At 35.2% G+C, this 17,887-nt stretch overlaps 1 pseudogene; it reads right to left on the bottom strand.

The window, feature by feature from the left end:
• Positions 1-2,431: 2,431 nt before the first annotated feature.
• Positions 2,432-3,267, bottom strand: LOC149376188 (uncharacterized; annotated as a pseudogene).
• Positions 3,268-17,887: the final 14,620 nt, after the last annotated feature.

Genomic DNA, 17,887 nt, shown 5'->3' with positions numbered 1-17,887 from the left:
GAATTTTGGACAACGTAATTTTGGCATTTTTCGAGTCTTATTTATACTTGACCTGTTTCTATTTATGCTCGATTAGTTTTCAACCCGGCTCATTTTAGGTTATATATATTTTATTGTGTAATTTATGCTCATATCATGTACTCTTGGTCAATTTAATTTTCATTATTTATTAATTTAATTTTCAGTATTAAAATTCTTGACTATATAGTTTTGACCTTGTCCACTTTCTTTGAGTGAAAGTGGTTTTTGACTTAATTTTGAATCCATATGCCAAACATTTAATTTCACATAGAGCGTTTATCCTCCTAACCCACCTAATTTGTTTATTTTATCTTCAAATTTAAGTTATTAAATTTTATACTATTTTTATTTCGATCTTGCCATATTCACTTCATGAAAATGGTGGCCTCCGTTTCATTTACACTTATCACTTACTTTAAATTAATAGTTCAAAGTAGTAGATATTTTTTATGTTGTTTTTCGTATTCTTATTTGATTTGCAGTTTTTTAGGCTCCGTTTGGAACCCGGAAAATAAGAGGAAAATGAAAATAGAAATCCCTCCTATTTTACTTAGGTTGTTTGGATTGAGGAAAATAGGGTAGAAAAAAAATGATTGGAAATGCGAGTAAAAATGTATAACTAAAATGAGGATTTCATTTTCCTTCGAAAATCAAATGGAAAATGAGAATATCTCCAAATTTGTCTATGAGGGGATCACATTTGTGTGTCTCGTCTAGGGACCGAGCCAGAAAGCTCAATAGGGGGCTTATTTGAATAAAAAATATTTGGAGGGGCTAATTAAAAAAAATCATGGTAAAAATGATTTTTTTTAAATGAGTCAAAAGTGTAAATTTTTAGGGTTAAAAATGTAAAATTTTTTAAAAATTGACTAAAAATGTAAATAAAAAATATTTGAGGGGGGGCTAATTAAAAAAATTCATGGTAAAAATGAATTTTTTTTTTTTTAAAAAAGGGTCAAAAGTGTAAATTTTTTAGGGTAAAAATGTAAATTTTTTTGAAAATGTGCAAAAAATATAAATAAAAAAAATTTAGGGGGGGCTAATAAAAAAATTCATGGTAAAAATGAATTTTTTTTTTAAATGGGTCAAAAGTGTAAATTTTTTAGGGTAAAAAATGTAAAACTTTTTAAAAATGGGCAAAAATGTAAATAAAAAAAATTTGAGGGGGGACTGGAACCCACCATGAACCTGAGTTAGCTCCGTCATTGGTCTCATCGTTACTTTCCCGTCAAGTTTCTCTCATATTTTTCATGACTTCCAAACACAATTAGAATTTTAACTTTTTCTATTATTTTCTCTCACATTTTCATTTTATCTATTATTTTCACTTTCTCTCTTATTTTCCGGGTTACAAACGGAGCCTTATTGAAATAGAAGTTTTCGAGGCTCAAATGTAATTTTTTTTTAATGAAAAACGATAATAATATAGAATGTATAACTATTTAATTATCTGTAAAAAAAATCATTCTTAATTATATAATAAAGAAGCTAAGCATAAAATGTACAATATTTAAGATATAAAATAAATAAACTTACATCATCAACATATTTCTGTGCTTATTATTTGTCTTGACAATAGAACATGTACCTGGCCTTGTGCTACGACATGTGCAATCTTTATTATCTAAATAAACAAAAAACAAAAAAACAAAAAAACCAACGAAAAACAAAAACAAAAACAAAAAACGAAAAAAAATTGTGGACCACTGTTGTGCATTGACACAAATAATTTTATTTTTATTTGAGGGTAAGATGTACATTCCTCTTATTTTGACAACAGAACATGAAATACTTTTTCACCAATCTTGAAATTTAGAAGATAATTAATCATTGTTGAAAATTATAAGAATTTCTAAATAATTCTTTCGAATGGCTAAGGATATATTTTGTCAATTAGATAGGGCAATTTTTTCATTATATCAAAGTAATACCAAATTGAGGCGGATGGCGGTGATTAATAAGATGCATTGGGTACTTTTTCTTGTACTAATCTTCCCTTTCATTAAAATTCGGAGAGGGTTTAATAAAGCACGTTTAAAAAAAAAACACAAAGCAAAATAAGTAGTAGGTGTAAAAGATGACGGAGTTAAATGTCGGATTTGTGGATGAGAGTTTTTTTTTTTTTTTTTTTTTTTAGCATCAAGTTGAAAGATAAATCTTCCAATTGTAAGGAGACAGACATGCATTTCTGTAGTTTATGAATCATGAGGCTTGAATCTAGGACCTTTCAACCGAGTTAAATTCAAAACCAAGAGGCACAAGTCTTGAAACTGAAATTAAATTCCTTGAAAAATTAGGAACATAAACGGTCTTTTCTAAATGCAAAATAAAGCCACTACTTAACACCAAATCGCAGGAACCGACAGCCTCCACATGCGAGCTCATCCTACCTCCTGAAAGGATGTAGTGCTCACTTCCCACTGGCTTCCGTAGGTTTTGCATACCCTGCAAGGTATTTGAAACATGGATTGATGAACCAGAGTCAATCCACCAAGTATTATGACCAACATCAGTTAGATTTGATTCATAACATACAAACGAAAGTTGAATACCTTTCTTGTCAAGCCAATTTTTGAACTTAGAGCATTCTTTCTTCATGTGTCATTTCTTCTTGCAAAAGAAACATTTTGACTCTTTCTTTATGTCCGGTTTGACAGGGATCTTGCCTTTGTCTTTGGCACAATCTTTCTTCTTCCTTTCAGTGAAAGTCAGATTCACTTTCTCACCCTCTTCCATAGCCAGCCTATGTTCTTCTTGAACACACATGGTCATAAGTTCATTAATTGACCATTTATATTTATGTGTGTTATAAGAAATCTTAAATGGGTCATATTGCTGGGGCAGAGTGCACAGAATGAAGTGAACCAGAAAGGTTTCAGACATTTCAACTTCCAACGTCTTTAATTGGGCCGCAATATCCCTCATGCGCATGATATAATCACGCATACCTCCTACTCCAGTGAGCTTCATGGATGAGAACTGCATGATAAGAGTACTTGCCAAAGCCTTATCTGAAGTGACAAATTGATCGTCTATTGCTTTCATTAAGAGACGAACTTTGTCATATTGCTCAATTGAACCCCTAATCCCAGCAGATACTTTGGTCTTTATGAACATAACGCAGAGGCGATTAGATCGCTCCCACTTTTCATAAAGATCAACCTGATCTGGGGTACTCTCCTCAGTGATTGAGGGAGGTTCAGGCTTCCTTATGGCATAGTCAATATCCATCCATCCTAGTTGAAGGAGAACTCTCTCTTTCCAGACCTTAAAATTGTCCCCTTTGAGTTCGGGAACATCACATTTAACATCAGAGTAACCTACAGTTTGACTAGCTGCAATTTACAGAAATTAAACATGCTTATTAAAATATGTTTTGAAGAAAATAACTATATCATGATTTACCAATGCAAAACATGTTTTAACTCAATGAATCTAGAGACATAAAACTTGCCTGTGGGCTAAAGTTCTAATTCAATTAGATTCACACGATTATGATAAAACTATCAAACTATGTTCTTTTTCCTAATACCTGTGGGTTAATTAGGAAATATAATTTGATATTTTATCCTAATTAATCATACAAATATTACAAAATTCATGTGGGTAGATTCCATAATATAGTATATGATTAACCACAATTATTGTTTTTATGTGATATTAATTCTAAATATACAATCTAAATTAATTAAAGATGCTGTGGCTATTCTTTAATGAATTAAGACCATATAAATCACAAACAATAAAATAAAGACTAAAATAAATAATATTGTGCTAGTCATTGCTAAATGTTATATGCATATCTCAAACAATAATAATAAAATTATAAAGCATATAACTTATATATATATATATATATATATATATATATATATATATATATATATATATATATATTTAACACAATATAATTTAAAACTAAATATTTGCATGCAGATTCTAAATGATGCAAATAAAATTAATACCTTGCATCAATTTATTTTATTTTCTATATAATATGACAATAAAGCTTATCCTTAATAAATAAAAATAAATTGATAAAGGTCCAAGCAAAAAACAAATAATGAAACGTGCACATTCAGCTTTTATTCTAAAACAGTGTATTATGCCTAATGCATATGTAAACACGTTGGGACCCTATGCACGTTCAAAAACCATCAGCTAATGCTTAGTAGCAGGCCCAAACAACAGGCCCAAATATAGCCTGATACAAAAAAAAAAAAAAAAAAAAAAAAAAAAAAAAAACGACAGCTTTTTCACAACAAAACGACACCAACTGTCACAACAAAAAATGACATGTCGTTTTCAGTCGTCTTCAACCTCTAGATGGGTTATTTTCGACCCGGTTGAGACCCATGTGAAGATCCGACTCGTTCTCCCTCATTTTAGCACCGAATTGAGTGATTCAAAAGCCAAAAGAATCAAAAAAACAATTTTCTCAAAGATTTCCATAATAATATTAACATTTTGACGTCAAAAAACGTAAAACACAAACACACAAGAATATGGAAATTTTCAAAAACAAGGTAGAGGTTGTGTGATGCTCTGATACCAAATGTAAGAACTTATTACACATACTAAAGGTGTTCTAGCAACATGAACACGTTAAAGCGGAAGCGAAAAGGATCGGTTTACCTCCGGCCATTGTTGTGGTTTTTCCGGCGAGCTCCGGACTCCGATTCCGACGAGAATTTTGTGGTTCTTCTAGGCTCTTACTCTCTCTCTCAGATGGTGTTCGTTTCTGAATTGAATGAGCGAGCCTAGGGACCTCAAAATCGTTTATTATACATTCTCATAACCATCAATGAGAAATATTACGTTATAATAAACGTAATCAATTTGCTTAATTTTGGTTCTTAATTGTGCGTTATATTTGGTCGAAAACCGTTTGTATATGGACCATATTAATGGAGAGATTATTTCCATTGATAGCTAACTCAAAAATGGAAATATTCTTATATTCTCTCCATATTGCTTATATAATCTTAAACGGGATCCAACAATATTACTTCTATCGAATAAATTAATATCGTTATTTAAAATTAAACTCATCAACTTTAGGATACTCGGTGATGCTATGCTATGAAGTGCTATTAATTTAAACGCGATTAAGCATATTATAATAAATTCACACTGATCATCACGTTTCAATGGTACAGCCTGTGTTTCGCTCCCAGGTGCTGCTATGGTGGTACGTACGTGGCGTTCTTAATCAAGTGAATAAAAATGAATAGATAAATAAGCGCGTTTGTGATAGTCAACACGATTCTACTCTTCTTTTTTTTTAACCTGAACACGATTCTACTCTTTATCACAAACAAATTAGTTCTCGTAGCGCCTCCATGAAGTGTAACGCCTGAGTAACTATAATCTCATTTCAATATACTTGTCCCACATTTCACTTTACACGTGCTTTATTTTGAGCGACGATGCAATATTCTTGAGCTTAATTAACCATAATATACGAAATATGCCCCTGAAATAATAGAGCATGAAAGAAAATGGAATTTCCTTAAATCACAAATATGAAATCCCTGGTTGCACGTCTCCTACTCCTCTACCACTTCTCTCCATAGTGCTTATGTTGAGTCAGCTGCCAGCGTGGCACCAGTTTGTTAGAGTTAGTTAGAGTCATCGAGTCTGTAATCGTGCTAGTATAAAGCACCGCATAGTCTAGCTAGGTTGACAATCTAAGAGTCTTCAGTTTTGATCAAGGGTTACACAGTATATTGGAGAGTGTTAGAGCGGGTGAGAGATCGGGAAATACGTTCTTCTCCGGGTAGCTTAGGATACACGTTTTCTCTTTGTTGTGGCATCGAAGAACTCGGATTGTGAGTCTTCGAGGAACCGATAGTGTTCCTGGGTGTGTATTGATCTGAACGACTTAGTGCAACGAATTCCTGTGGGGAATTCCGGGGAGTAGGCTTATTTGCCGAACCTCGTAAACAATCTTTGAGTGTTCTTCGTTTGTGCCGAATCTGTTCGGTGTTTTGTCCAAGAGAACTAAGGTTGAATAACATAACAGTGGTATCAGAGCCTCATTGGCGATCCCTCACAAATCATCTGAAGGTTTGTGATATAATTTCTTCAACCTGGCGGACAAGGAAACGAAACCTAAATTAGGTGGAGACGAACCAGAAATCAGCGATCAAGATTCGTCGTTGATCAACACCAATACCAATCGCGCGATAGTGATTCCTTAAGATTCCTGGTCTACACCAAACATGAGGATCGATATCGACAAGTTCGATGGGAATGGCGATTTCCGGATCTGGCGTCGGAAGATTCGAGCTCTCTTGGCTCAACAGCGTCTTTTGAAGGCGCTTGACGATCCGATAATCTGGCCAGAAGAAACCTCTGAAGAACAGAAGAATGAAGTCTTGGAAACGGCTACAAGGACGATTATATTCCACATGACAGACTCGATCATTCGTCTCGTTGACGGCGAAGACACTCCGGCAAAAATCTGGAGGAAATTGGATACTCTTTTCCAGGTAAAATCCCTCACAAACAAGATTTATCTTAAAGAGAGGTTGTTTAGATACAGGATGAGCACTTCCAAGTCTCTAGAGGAGAATCTTGATGAGTTTCTCAAGATGACAATCGAGCTGGCGAATTCGGGGGACAAAGAAGCTCTGAGCGATGAAAATCAAGCGATCATCATTCTCAACTCTCTCCCTGAAGCCTATAAAGAAGTCAAGACTGCAATCAAGTATGGACGCACTGATATCACTTGCGATGAAGTGGTGTCTGCTCTTAGGTCCAAAGAATTCGAGCTCAAAACTGAACGCAACAACTCAAGCGGTGAAAGCAACTACATCAGAGGAAAGAGTCCGTCAAAGTCCTCAAACAAGAACCAATCAACAAAGAATAAAGTCAAGAGTCAAGACAGTTCAAACAAAGGAAATGACAAGGAAAAGGAGCTCAGAACTTGCTTCTACTGCAAGAAACCAGGACATCTGAAGAAAGACTGTTTCAAATGGAAGAAAAACCAGAAGGATAAAGCAACCACATCCACCACTGAGAATAAAGATGCTGCAAATTATGGGGATTGCCATGATGGTGGAGAGGTTCTTCTGGTGAATTCCAACAGCCAAAGAAGCGAGTGGATTCTTGATTACGGGTGTACATACCATATGACCTTTCACAAAGAGTGGCTTACTGATTTCAAAGACATCACTGGCGGTAGTGTTGTCTTGGGAAATAGTGACACTTGTCAGGTGGAGGGTATAGGAAACATCAGCATCAAGATGTTTGATGGGTGTACAAGGATTCTACAAAATGTGAGACTGGTTCCAAGCCTCACCAGAAATCTTGTGTCACTAGGAGTTTTGGATGACTCTGGCTATGTGAACAAGATTGAAAAGGTATCATGAAGATATCACGTGGCTCCACAGTGGTGATTAAAGGTCAAAAGAGGGATGGCATGTTCCACATGATTGGGGAAACTCAAAAAGCCTCCTCAGTCAATGTCACTGAAGCCAAAGAAGATCAGCAGGCAGTTCTTTGGCATAGAAGGCTTGGACATATCAGTGACAAGGGACTACAACTCATGAAGGATCAGAAGTATTTTGGGAAGGACAAGATAAGCAAGATTGAGTTCTGTGAGCAATGCATTCTAGGGAAACATCACAGACTGAAGTTCAAGGCTGGGAGTCACACCTCAAAGGCTATCCTGGAATATGCTCACTCAGATCTGTGGGGTCCTGAACCAAATACAACACATGGTGGTAACTCTTATTTTTTATCTATAGTTGATGATTTCTCTAGGAAGGTTTGGGTGTTTCTTATTAAAAATAAGAGTGATGCTTTTGAAAAATTCAAATCCTGGAAAATTCTTGTTGAAAATTTAACTGATAAAAGGTTAAAGACATTGAGGACAGATAATGGCTTGGAGTTTTACAATGATGTGTTTGACAGGTATTGCAAGAGTGAAGGCATCCAAAGACACCACACTGTCAGAAAAACACCCCAACAAAATGGTGTGGCTGAGAGAATGAACAGAACCTTGCTGGACAAGTCAAGGTGTATGCTTTTCAATGCAGGGCTACCAAAAAATTTTTGGGGAGAAGCTGTGGTCACAACAGCTTATATTGTCAACAGAAGTCCCTCAAGTGCCATTGAGTTCAAAACACCTGAAGAGGTATGGACAGGATATCCTGAAGGTACTAAAGGATATAGACTTTGGCTGAAAGGAGATAGAGGTTTCAAAACTATAAACAGTAGGGATGTTATCTTTCATGAAACTGATTTCCCCTGTCTGAATGAGTCTAGTGTTAGAAATACAAATATGTCTTGTAGTACTAACCCTGCAGGTACAACAAGCATTGAAGTCAACCCCATGATTGCCTCCACTGGTCAAGGTTCAGACAGAGTAAGCAAACCTGAGGAGTCTATGGAACATAGACAAGAAGAATGTGATGAACACAGCTCAAGTGAAGTCAGAGATGAAGCACATGAAGACTTGCCACAGTCACCTACAAGCTATCAGCTGGTCAGAGACAGAGAAAGAAGGGCTTCAAGACCTGTAGAGAGATATGGCTTCTCAGCTTATACAGATCTCCTTGCTTATGCTTTCTTCTCAGCAGTGGAGATTCAAAAGTCAGAACCAGAAACCTATGATCAAGCTATTAGGTGTTCTGAGGCTCAAGAGTGGAAAGAAGCTATGAATGAGGAAATGAATTCTCTTCACAAGAACAAGACCTGGGAAGTCGTTGAGAGACCTAGAGATCAGTCAGTGGTAGGGTGCAAATGGATCTACAAGATCAAAGAAGCCAGCAATGCATCTGAGAATGTGAGATACAAAGCCAGGTTAGTGGCTAAAGGATTCACTCAGAAAGAAGGTGTAGATTACAACGAAATATTCTCACCAGTAGTCAAGTATAAGACTATAAGGATCATGTTGTCACTAGTAGCTCAGTTCAACGTTGAACTTGAGCAGATGGATGTCAAAACAACATTCCTTCATGGTGAGCTTGAAGAAGTCATCTACATGGATCAGCCTCCAGGGTATGAAGTCAAGAAGAAGAACAAGGATCTGGTTTGCCTGCTTAAGAGATCCTTGTATGGGTTGAAACAGTCTCCTCGACGGTGGTATATAAGGTTTGATACCTTCATTACCAAGCAAGGTTTCAACAGAAGCTTCTTTGATACTTGCCTATACTTCAGAGGGTCAAACATTGAAGAGGCTGAGTACTTGTTACTCTATGTGGACAACATGTTGCTTATCAGCAAGGAAATAGGTCGAGTTGAAATCATGAAGAAAATGCTATCCTCGGAGTTTGACATGAAAGATCTGGGAGCTGCATGCAGAATCCTTGGAATGAAGATCGAAAGAGATAGAGGGAAAGGTCAGTTGTTCTTGAATCAGCAGGGGTACATTGAAAAACTTGTGGACAAGTTTTCAGTCAAGGATTCTAAGGTCACAAAGTTGCCTCTCGGACCTCAAATCCAGTTATCCAAAGATCAGTGTCCGAGTACTTCAGAAGATATAGAGTTTATGGGTGATAAACCTTACTCTCAAGCAGTTGGCTCTATCATGTATGCAATGACTTGCACAAGACCAGATTTGGCTCATGCAATCAGTTGCTTAAGCAGGTACATGGCTAACCCGGGTAAGAGCCACTGGTTTGCAATCAAGGATATGCTCAAGTATCTGGCAGGTTCCACAAGTACAGGGTTGATGTACAAACAGGGCAAGTCAAAAGGAGTTGTTGTTGAAGGGTTCGTGGATTCTGATTACGCTGGTGACAGGGACACGAGGAGATCTACATCAGCATACTTCTTCACTGTGTGTGGCAGCTGCTTGAGTTGGAGATCACAGCTTCAGTCAGTGGTTACTCTCTCAACCACTGAAGCAGAGTACATTGCTGCAACTGAAGCCGTGAAAGAAGGGATATGGGTTCAAGGCTTGCTGAAAGAGCTAAAGCTTCATGATGGTGTGGCAGTCGTCTACTCAGATAGTCAAAGTGCAATACACCTGAGCAAGAATCCAATGTTCCATGACAGAACCAAGCATGTAGAAATCAAATACCACTTCATCAGGGAAAAAATTTCTCAGGGTGTGATCAAGTTGGAGAAGGTTTCTACTGAAGAGAATCCTGCAGATTGTGGGACTAAGGTATTACCTCTGAGTAAGTTCAGACATTGTTTGGACTTGCTTGGGGTAGTTAAGAGAAGCTAGTTGGACGAATGATGATCCACATGAGTTCTGGTTGCACTGGCCAGCTAGGCAGCTGAGGTGGAGTTTGTTGAGTCAGCTGCCAGCGTGGCACCAGTTTGTTAGAGTTAGTTAGAGTCATCAAGTCTGTAATCGTGCTAGTATAAAGCACCGCATAGTCTAGCTAGGTTGACAATCTAAGAGTCTTCAGTTTTGATCAAGGGTTACACATTTTTCATACACAGTATATTGGAGAGTGTTAGAGCGGGTGAGAGATCGGGAAATACGTTCTTCTCCGGGTAGCTTAGGATACACGTTTTCTCTGTGTTGTGGCATCGAAGAACTCGGATTGTGAGTCTTCGAGGAACCGATAGTGTTCCTGGGTGTGTATTGATCTGAACGACTTAGTGCAACGAATTCCTGTGGGGAATTCCGGAGAGTAGGCTTATTTGCCGAACCTCGTAAACAATCTTTGAGTGTTCTTCGTTTGTGCCGAATCTGTTCGGTGTTTTGTCCAAGAGAACTAAGGTTGAATAACATAACAGCTTATATAATCTTAAATGCGATCCAACAAAATTAACAATATATTACTTCTATCAAATGAATTAATATCATTTTTAATTCGGCTTTATATCATTTAAAATTTAACTCATCAACTTTAGGATGGTGATGCTATGCTATGAGATGCTATCAATTTAAACATAATTAAGCATATTACATAGCACGTAGTTTTATAATAAATTCACATTGACCATTACGTTTCATTTCGCTTTCACGTACTGCTATGGTGGTACGTACGCAGCGTTCTTAATCAAGTGTAAGAACATATATTTATATATATATATATGTGTGTGTGTGTGTGTGTGTGTGTGTGTGTGTGTGTGTGTGTGTGTGTATGAACGCGCGCGCGAGAGCTTGAGGTTTACCAACAAAAAAGTATAAACGATGGTCAACACGATTCTCGTAGCGCCTCCCTCCATTATGAATAAAGTTGTCAATTGGGCCGGGCCGGGCCGGCCCAGCCCAAAAAAATGAGGCCCTTAGTAGGCCCGGGCCTTGGCCCAACCCGGCCCAATAATATAGGGGCCCGGGTCGGCCCAACCCAAAGTAGAGAACCATCAGGACCAGCCCGGGCCCAGGCACAAGGCCCTCTGGGTCACGGGCCGGGCTTGGTCCTGGGCCGGGTCTGGGCCTGGTCCTGGGCCGGGTCTGGGCTTGGTCCTGGGCTTGGTTCGAGCATGGTCTTGGGCCTTGTTTGGGGTTTATTTTTGGCATGTTTGAGCTGTTTTGGGCTTTTTTAACGGTCCTGTTTTGGGCTCTTTGTTTTTTTTTTTTATTGTTTTGACTGCTTAAAGGCCTATTTTGAGATTGTGATTGATTATATGTGACTGCTTAAAGAAGCAGAAACTTCATCCTCTAATATTGTAAAGTACGTTGCAATCGAGTCTTCATCTCTGTTTTGTTATCGCCTTCTTGCATCCTCCAAATCCTTTAAAACACATTAGGTCTTCTAGAATATCCGGACTCATTGTTGATCTTCTGTCGTCGAGAACACGGTTACTTGCACTAAATGCTTGCTCTGACGCAACACTTGATGCCGGAGTGACAAGAATGTCTTGGGAAATTAAAGACAGTGTTGGATAACGCCCTTGTTTGTTATTCCACCATTCTAGAATATCAAATTCGTCTGGATTCTCTGTGTAAAATTCAGTTTCCAAATATTTCACAAGCTTAGAAAATGATGTTTGAGAAGATGACGACGACGAATGATGTCTCGAATTATGAATCAAATTTTTGACAATATCTTTTATTTAACCATCAGTACCAACTAATAATTGACATCTAGGAACTAATGAAGTTGCAATGACATATAAAAAGGTACTCGTTCTCAATAATTTGTAAATTTTTGTTCATAGGTAAAATAATTATCTTAATAGATCGTATTGTCTATAAGTAGCAAAAGCGTTTGAAATATTAAATAATTCATGTAATGCAAGATGAGCAGTTGGATAGTATACACCTGATAATACTTATGTGCATTTGCAAAATACTTCAAAAAATCCATGGAAGTAATAAGCCGGATCCCACTCGTAGTTCTTGAGAAATTAAGATGTACAACAGTATCAAATAACTTTCTTGAGTTTATATAGAGAATATTACATAGAAAATGAACGATTTAGAGAATTAAACACTAGGAGCTAGAATATTTAAAAAAGTACTTAATGTTAAGCAAGTACAAGTGTTATAGATAATATTATATGTATAATACATATCTTTAGAGATTAAAAAAAATATTGGGCCTCAAACGGGCTTGTGCCTGGGCCGTGCCTGGTCCGTGCTTGGGCCGTGCCTGGTCCGTGCTTGGGCCGTGCCGGTTCTGTGCTTTTCAAGGGCTTCGGGCCGGGCTCGGATTTTGGGCTTAAAACAAAGGCCCAAACCAGGACCAATTTAAAAACCGGACCGGCCCGACCCTTTTTTTATCCGGGCTGGGCCGACCCAAAACCAATTAAAATAAGGGCCGGGCCGGGTGGCCCGCGGGTGGCCCGGCCTAATTGACAGCTTTAATTATGAATCATGATAAGAAGAGTATAACGCTTAAGTAATTATAATCTCAATTCAATATATCTGTCCCACGTTTCACTTTACATATGTGTTTTATTTTGAGGGTCGGTGCAATTTTTTAGCTTAATCATAGTATAGGAAATATGTATTCGACCTTGAAATAATAGAGCATGAAAGAAAATGGGATTTCCTTAAACCACAAATATGAAATAAAGATGATAAAATAAATAATAATAATAAAAACCTTGCAATGAAACAATGCAAAAACCTTGCAATAGATAACAACGGGGACCAAAATATAAAAAGCAAGCAATGTTAATTAATGTAAGACGAAACTTAAAAAATTAAAAAGAGATTTCCGATTTATCAAAAAAAAAAAGACGAGAGAGAGAGAATTCCGCTTCCGGGGTTCGAACCCGGATCATTATGTAGTAAAGCTGTTAAACTGTTTTATTTATATTAACAAATTTAAGAAAATGGCAAGTTATGCATATCATTCAAACGTTTGTTTGATCACATTAACTACTAAAATTAAATTATTTTTGGACACTCTAGCAAATAGTTGAATTTAGGAGTACAAATTTCAATTCAGCTAATATTTTAGTAATTAACCAGTTATTTTTATCAACTTCATATATAACTGTGAATGTGATAGTCAACACGGTTCTACTCTACCTATCGATCCCATCTACTATCACAAAACAAATTAATTCTCATAGTACCTCCACTACGTCACATCCAAAAGTATATCTCACTTAAACTGACTTGATTTTGTTGAAGCTCGGTGATCACTTTGGATGCGGCAAATCGTATCGAAAGACTGTTTAGATGCGACTCGATTAGTCGCATCCAAAATGACCCATATTTAAAGATAATATTTGTCTTAGTGCCCTATTATCAATCATGATAAAAAGTGCAGAACGGTTAAGTGATTATAATCTCACCTTCTTTTTTTTTTCTTTTTTTCTTTTTTTGCTCAAAATTATAATCTCACTTCAATATACTTGTCCCACATTTTCACTTTACACATGCTTTATTTTGAGGGACGGCTCAATTCTTGAGCTTATTTAACCATAATATAGGAAATATGTAACATTCGACCCTGAAATAATAGAGCATGAAAATGAGATTTCCTTAAACCGCAAATATGAAATAAAGATGATAAAATAAAGAATAAAATATAAAAATAAAATAAATAAATAAATAAACCTTGCAAAAGATGAAGCATAATGGATGAAACAATGCAAAAACTTGGCAATATCACATATTATATGGAAATACCTCTATCAATGCTAGGTATTCTTTGGCGGGGACCTGGACAACGTTATATTTTATTATTTTTAAATAAACAAGTAATTAGGTAACTAGTGATATTTATACTTTCACATTGTTATATAATCATTTTTTTTCGTAATTACTAGGCAATCAGAAACATGACGTGACATTATTAGTTCATTTCATTTAAATAAAAGGATGGAATATTTACGTTAATTTACGTGTGTAAATACATAGAAATAAATATTAAAATCGATGTTTCTAGAATCTTTAGCAAGAAAAAAGTGGGCGTGAAACTCATAGCGAGTTTAGTTAACATAAAAGAAATAAAAAATAAATAAATCATAGCGAGTCAAAGAAACATCGAACCCCGTATTTGGACCTCATCGGCTTTCAATGAATTCGAATAAAAACCTCAAATAAAAATTCAATTTAAGTGATTTACTATTGTGCAAAGTAGCAATATGATGCTGGAGTTGAATGTTGGGTTTGCTGTCGGAATTTGACGGTGAGAGTTGGAGAACAGATTGCATTTATCTTTTTTAATAATGGTTTTGATATATGATTTATTTGACTAATAAATAAAATTATTATTATATCCTCCAATATATAGTTCTGTGTAAAGTGTAGCAAAATGTTGAAGATTACAAATACAAATATAAGGGCGCGTAGAAACAGAAAAAAGAATTACGAATTCAGGTGATAAACGATTAAGAAATAAATAATTAAAAAAAAAAAAAAAAAAAAAGAACAACAGCGACCAAAATTTTAAAGGGGATCAATATTAATTGGAAAAATGACACATATATACCTTGTGTTTTAGTAAAATGTCGAGTTTAACATTTGATTTTTAAAAATGTCGATATCATACCATCTATTTAACTAAAATACCGAAATTATACCCTAAAATAAACAACAGTGCCACAAATCTTCTTTTTATTGACTTTTAATTGACGTTGACTATAATATTTATATGTAAACACCAATTATCTTTATTCATTCGTGTCATATATGTAATTTATTAAAAAACTAAAAAATAAACAACAGTCTTTTAATCGTGAAGAACGCAAAAAAAGGCAAAAGGGTAAAAATCGACAATTGATAGTCATCAAAATTACAGATTCGAACAGAGAATCCGAGATTTAGAGTTGCAATTCAAACACAGAATGAAGTCATCTCTTGGGAGATATGAATTTTATTATTTAATTTCAATTTAAGGCTATTTTTGTTTCAAAATTGAAAATTTGGAAGTTAGGATACTGTTTTGAATTTGATTCGATTTTTTTTATATAAGAGTTAATATCAATGAAAGGGAGATTTGTGACACTGTTATCCATTTTAGGGTATAATTTCGTCATTTTAGTTAAACAGAGGGTATGATCTCGACAATTTTGAAAACCAAAGATTAAAGTCGACATTTCATTAAAACACAGAGTATATATGTGTTATTTTCCCATATTAATTTATCTAAAACGAAACTTACAAAATTAAAAAGAGATTTTCGCTGTCGGGGTTCGAACCCAGATTATTCAAATCGCCAATTTTTGTGCTACAGCGGATATTTGTTTGTTAAACTTTTTTATTTATATTCTGTAAAATAAAAGTACCCAATGGAAACGACATAAATGTAACTTCTTGGACTAATTGTTGACACGTCAATATTTTTCTGAAAATGGAAAATGACAAACCTATATACTATGTATTTAAATGAAATATCGAGTTTAATTAACCTTTATTTTCATTTGTTTAATTAAAATGACGAAATTATATCTTAAATAATTGTATCACAGATATTCCTTATATTGATTTATCATTAATGTTGACTCTGATATTTACATATAAACCTCATCATATCCTTATTCAGTAGCTTATTATAGCCTTATATGTAATTTATTGTAAAAAAAAAAAAACAACGATCTAAAAAATATCGTGGAGAGCACATACAGATAAAATAATAAAAATCGACATTCAAAAATCATTAAAATCACTTATTCGAGCGTGAAATCCAAGAATCAAAGTCGCAGTTTGAGAAGTATATATGAATTTATTAGTCTATTTTGATTTAATTCAATTTCAAAATTGGAGATTGTGGGTTGTTTTTTATTTTTATTTTTAAATAAATTGCATATGAGGGGTTATTAGACGCGAATGAATAATTGTAAAATGAGGTTTACATATAAATATCAGAGTCAACATTAATGAAAAGTCAATAAAATGATGATTTGTAGCACAATTATTTATTTTGGGGTATAATTTTGTATTTTTAAATAAACGGAAGGTATAAACTCGACATTTTTTAAAATCAAATATTGAACTCGATATTTCACGTAAACACATATATATGCGTCATTTTCTAAAAAAAATAAATAAATAACAGGGACCAATATTTAAAGGAATGCAAAATTAATTAGTCTGAGAGTGAACTTGTAACAGAAGATTTTCGGTGCTGGGGTTCGAACCCGGAGTATTCAAATCGCAATTCTTTATACTACAACAGATTTAGTTGTTAACATTGTTAAACTTAATTATTTATATTAAACACTTAGAATGCAATAAAAGTTTAAAGGTAGGATTGTGCACGGTCCGGTCCGGTCCGGTCCAAAACCGACCAAAAAACCAGATTGGAACGCTCAAAATGGTCCAAAAAAATCCAAATCGGACCGGACCCAAAACTGTAAAAACCGGACCGGACCGTTTTTAACAGTCTGGTCCGGTTTAAACCATTTTGAACCGTTTGGACCGTTTTGAATCGTTTTGACCGGACCGTTCTAGACCGTTTTGGACCGTTTTGAACGGTCCAGTCCGGTTTAAACCGTTCTGAACCGTTTAGACCGGACCGTTTTAGACCGTTTTGGACCATTTTACATAATTAAAAAAAAAACTCATTAATTTTCCACCAATACTAAAAACATATAATCATGTACGGGAGGGAAATACATGCACAAATGCCTAATTTGGCTAGTTGGACATTAATTTATTTTTTTTTATTTTTTTATAAATAAATCGGTCCGGTCCGGTTTAACCTTTTTTTTTTAAACCGGACCAGACTAGACTGGATGAAAAAAAAACCGTTTTAAACCGGACCGACGGTCTAAAAATCACCGATCCGGTCCTGTTTACGGTTTTTTTGCGCCGGCCTAATAAAACGACTAACACAAGGTTTGACTTCCCGCGAAAACCGACCAAAAACCATCTTACCGGAGAGGATCGAAACCGGTTCGCTAGTAACCATTTATGTTCTAATTTATCGGCGCTTTCCGGTGCTTTCCGTTGGTTTTCGGTGCTTTCCGGTGATTTTCGTTCGTCGCAACCTTTTTTTAGTCAAATTTCGTTGATTTTCAGTAGGTAAGTTTCAGAGATTTCTCAAATTTTGAGGTTTTTTCTCTTTTTTTTTTATAATTTTTTACTTTAATCCATGATTTTAAGGGTTTGAGTAATGAATATGAGTTTATTGGTTGTTTTGTATGGTTTTCTATGTATTTTTTAGTTTAATCCGAATTAAAATGTTGATTTTTACTCCAAATCTGTGTGTTTTTTTTTTATGTTGTAGATGATGATTTGATGACGAATATGATGATTTGTGATGATGAATTGATACCATGTATTCGTTGTATGAACTATGAAGTATGAACTATGAAAAGTATGTTTATTTTTGCAAAATATATTTCTGAATACCCATCGGTTTCCTACAATTTTTGCCAATTTTTTATACGGTAAGCGATTTCTTGCCGGTGCTGTTTTTTTTTTCCTGAATACCTATCGATTTCCCCTCCGGTAAACGGTTTATTCCCAAAATTAAAATCCCGATACGATAATGGTAACGATAAGCCAAATCTTGCTAACAATGTATCTTATTGGAAGTAATTGTTG

Source organism: Urtica dioica, unplaced genomic scaffold (genome assembly GCF_054948205.1).
Source record: "Urtica dioica subsp. dioica isolate 48M unplaced genomic scaffold, U.dioica_male_clone48M_v1_H2 Urtica_dioica_male_H2_contig_50, whole genome shotgun sequence".
NCBI classification, from domain to species: Eukaryota; Viridiplantae; Streptophyta; class Magnoliopsida; order Rosales; family Urticaceae; genus Urtica; species Urtica dioica.
The sequence above is the reverse complement of the archived record's forward strand: the minus strand, read 5'-3'. Positions and strand labels throughout refer to the sequence as shown.